The sequence below is a fragment of the Herpailurus yagouaroundi genome, unplaced genomic scaffold (assembly GCF_014898765.1).
Source record: "Herpailurus yagouaroundi ecotype Mexico unplaced genomic scaffold, PumYag 89621, whole genome shotgun sequence".
Classification (NCBI taxonomy): domain Eukaryota; kingdom Metazoa; phylum Chordata; class Mammalia; order Carnivora; family Felidae; genus Herpailurus; species Herpailurus yagouaroundi.
Window position 1 is genome coordinate 1 of NW_024421292.1, and position 4,442 is coordinate 4,442.

At 51.1% G+C, this 4,442-nt stretch overlaps 1 long non-coding RNA gene across 1 annotated transcript; it reads left to right on the top strand.

The window, feature by feature from the left end:
* The first annotated feature begins 1,459 nt into the window (after positions 1 to 1,459).
* LOC121026376 (uncharacterized) lies at positions 1,460 to 2,532 on the top strand. Its single transcript, XR_005788343.1, has 2 exons — positions 1,460 to 1,862; positions 2,186 to 2,532. It is a non-coding gene; the product is annotated as an uncharacterized LOC121026376 (long non-coding RNA).
* Positions 2,533 to 4,442: the final 1,910 nt, after the last annotated feature.

Here is a 4,442-nt window from a genome sequence, read left to right on the forward strand (position 1 = left end):
ACCAGGCACCAACAAAATTTTGAATGGACAGAGGCCATGAACAAGGCCTTTAATGACCTTAAACAGGCCTTGCTGTCTGCCTCGGCTCTCGGGTTGCCTGACCTAACCAAGCCCTTCTACCTGTATGTAGACAAGAAAGACAGGGTGGCAAAAGGGGTCCTTGTCCAGTACATAGGTCCCTGGAAAAGACCCATAGCTTATCTCTCTAAAAAGCTGGACACGGTGGCCACTGGATGGCCCCCATGCTTAAAAATTATTTCCGCGGTGGCCACTATGGTCAAGGACGCAGACAAGATAGCCATGGGGCAAAAACTATATGCTACCACCCCACATGCTATTGAAGGGGTACTCAAACAGCCCCCAGACCACTGGATCAGCAATGCTCGTCTGACCCATTATCAGAGCCTACTGCTAAACCCCACCAGAATTTTATTCAAGCCACCTACAACCCTGAATCCGGCAACACTACTCCCTAACTCAGACTGGGACCCCCCCCTCTGCATAACTGTCAAGAGATTTTGGCACAGGTGCACGGAGTCAGGGCTGATCTCCGGGACCAGCCACTGCCTAACGTGGACGCCACCTGGTATATGGACGGCAGCAGTTTTGTCCGAGAAGGAATCAGATACGCGGGGGCAGCCATAACCACAGAGATGGAGATCATCTGGGCAGAGCCATTGGCAGCCGGAACATCGGCTCAACAGGCAGAACTGATCGCCCTGGCCAAGGCACTAACCATGGGAGAGGGTAAACGAATAAACATTTACACCAACAGCAGGTACGCCTTTGCCACCGCTCATATCCACGGAGCCCTTTACAGAGAGAGAGGGCTTCTGACAGCAGAGGCAAAGACTATTAAAAACAAAACAGAGATTCTTGAACTCCTAAGGGCCCTCTGGCTGCCCAAGGCACTAGCTATCATCCATTGTCCAGGACACCAAAAAGCAGACACACCACTAGCCAGGGGAAACTGGCTAGCCGACTCAAAAGCAAAGGAGGCAGCCCTTTTGGTGACTCAGGTTTTAACAACCATGCTACCCGATCCAGGGGCACCGACTCTGCTGGACACCCCCAACTATACTGGCACTGACTTACAATGGATTAAACGCTTGCCTATGACCCAATGCTTGCATGGCTGGTGGAGGGCCGCAGACTCCAGCATCATCCTGCCAGAGGAACTAGGATGACAAGTCCTATCCAAAATGCATCGGAGTGGGGCGCCTGGGTGGCGCAGTCGGTTAAGCGTCTGACTTCAGCCAGGTCACGATCTCGCGGTCCATGAGTTCAAGCCCCGCGTCAGGCTCTGGGCTGACGGCTCAGAGCCTGGAGCCTGTTTCCGATTCTGTGTCTCCCTCTCTCTCTGCCCCTCACCCGTTCATGCTCTGTCTCTCTCTGTCCGAAAAATAAATAAACGTTGAAAAAAAAAATTAAAAAAAAAACAAAACAAAAAAAACAAAATGCATCGGAGTACTCCTACGGGAACAAGAAAGATGGAAGACCTCATACGACATGCTAAGATCATTATTAAAGACTCTTGAGCAAAGATCAAGCAGATTGTGGCAAGCTGTCATGCATGCCAGCTAACCAACGCCACCACCCATGGGTCTAACCCCAGAACCCAACTCAGGGGAGACTGCCGAGGAACATACTGGGAAGTAGATTTCACTGAGGTAAGGCCTGGAAAGTATGGGTACAAGTACTTGCTAGTTTTCGTAGATACCTTTTCAGGGTGGACAGAGGCATTCCCCACCAAGCACAAAACAGTGCAAACCGTGATCAAAAAGCTGCTGGAGGACATTCTGCCAAGGTATGGATTTCCTGCCAGGATCGGATCTGACAGTGGACCGGGGTTCATTCCTAAGGTAACACAGGGAGTAGCACAAATACTGGGGGCAGATTGGAAATTACATTGTGCTCACAGACCCCAGAGCTCAGGTCAGGTAGAGAGGATGAATAGGACATTAAAAGAGACCTTAACTAAATTAGCCTTGGAGACTGGCGGGGACTGGGTCACTCTCCTCCCCTTTGCCCTATATAGGGTGAGAAACTCACCATATAAGATGGAACTGACTCCCTACGAAATCATGTTTGGTATACCTCCACCTATCATTCCTGCCTTGAAACCCGAAGTGCTTGCTGAGTTCAATGACCAACAATTTCTTTTCTCCCTCCAAATGTTACAAAGAGCCCATGAGCGGGTGTGGCCTAAGCTGAGGGCCCTCTACGAGACCGGGCCGCCTCCTGACCCCCATCAGAATTGACCAGGCGATTGGGTGTACGTGCGGAGGCACCAACAGCAGACGCTCCAACCTTGCTGGAAAAGACCCTATATTGTGATCCTGACCACGCCCACCACTCTCAAGGTCAACGGAATAACTCCCTGGGTCCACTACACCCACGTCCGGCCAGCTGATCCACACGCTGTCCTCAAGGACTTTGTTCCAGAATGGAAGAGTCAGCCCGACAAGGACAATCCCTTAAAGCTAAGGCTGCGTCGCTCCCACTTACCCCGCTAATATTACTTGCGCTGTATCCCCTCGCGGCTAAACCCAACCCCAAACCACTTAATCTAACCTGGCAAATCATCACCCCAAGCTCTAATCAGGTAGTAACCCAGCTGTCCGAGCTACACCCTAGAGGGACCTGGTGGCCTAATCTGACTATTGACTTGTGTGAACTATTCAGTCAGGACCCCTGGCACCAAGGCAGAATAGGAATACCAGGATGTGGCACCGAGAGGGCCAAGATGGCCCTCCAAGATACCTGTTTTTATGTGTGTCCGGCCCCCTCTCAGTCTGACCATAATAAGGCCTCCAAATGCGGTGGCTGGACAGACTACTTCTGCAAAACATGGGGTTGCGAACAAACTGGGACATGCAATTGGCTGTCACAAAACCCATCCAGCCTCATAAAAATGCAACTGAATACTACGCACCCCTCATGCTCGGAACGCCCTTACTGTAATCCAGTCACCATTTCCTTCACGGAGACTGGGAAACAAGAAACAAATTGGGGGGTAGGACTTCTGTGGGGACTCCGGCTTCACCAAAGCGGGTATGATAACGGAGTCCTATTCATGATCAGACAACTAGAGAAACCGAAAGGTCAAGGGAAACCCTTAGGATAGGTCCCAACACTGTGCTACTACCTCCTCAACCTCAGGCAACACCTGCAGCACACCCTCTGAATCTTGCCCACAACACCTCTGGTGGTGGCACCCCAGTCCCGACTCTCCTCTCCCCTCTCCTCCCCCTCGACCCTTCTCAGCACCCTCTTTGGGCCCTGATGTCCAAGGCTTACAAATTCCTCAACGCAACTAATCCCAATCTTACCCGATCCTGCTGGCTGTGCTATGACGTCCGCCCCCCCTTCTATGAGGGTATCGCAATAATGGGTCAATATAACACAACCACGGACCCTAATGCTTGCAGGTGGAACCCAAAGCCTGGTAGTAAAGGCCTCACCTTGCAGTCCGTGTTCGGCCAGGGACTCTGTATAGGCACTCCACACCACCACCAGGCTCTGTGCAACATTACACAGTCTACAAATAATACAGGGTATTATCTACCGCCCCAAGACAGTTGGTGGGCTTGTTCTGAGGGTTTAACTCCCTGTGCTCATGGTCAGGTTATAAACAGAACTGGGGGCTTCTGTGTGCTGGCTCAGCTACTCCCTAGAATCATCCACCATTCAGATGAGCAGGTACTTCAGTGGAAGGGCGCAGATACCCACGGGCGAAATAAAAGGGAGCCCATCTCCGCTATCACCATCACCTCCCTACTGGGAATTGGATTGGCTGGCGCAGGGACGGGTATTGCCTCACTAGCCACCCAGGCCTCCCACTACAGTAGCCTTAGAGCTGCCATTGATATAGACCTAGAACGCATAGAAACCTCCATTTCCCACCTCCAAGAATCCCTAATGTCTTTGTCTGAACTGGTGCTCCAAAATAGGAGGGGATTAGACCTAGTTTTTCTACAACAAGGAGGAGTCTGTGCTGCCCTGAACGAAGAGTGCTTTTTCTACACTGACCACTCAGAGATAGTACGAGAATCAATGGCTAAGGTAAGGGAAGGATTAGCCAAGCGAAAACGAGAGCGAGAGCAGCAACAGGGATGGTTTGAATCATGGTTCAATCATTCTCCCTGGCTGACTACCTTATTGTCCTCCCTAGCCGGTCCCCTGATCATCCTTCTCCTCCTTCTGACCTTTGGGCCCTGCCTCATTAATAGACTAGTGGCTTTTGTCAGGGACCTAGTCAACACAGTTCAACTCATGGTACTCAGGCAACAATACCAACCACTGACTCGACAGAAATCCAGAACCCATGATTGGGTCCTGCATAGTATCCTCTGGAAAAGGGGGGAATGTGGGACCCAAGGAATTTAACAAAAATCCCCTACCCCTGGACAAGCAGGCAAGACTAACTCCATTTTGTGCTA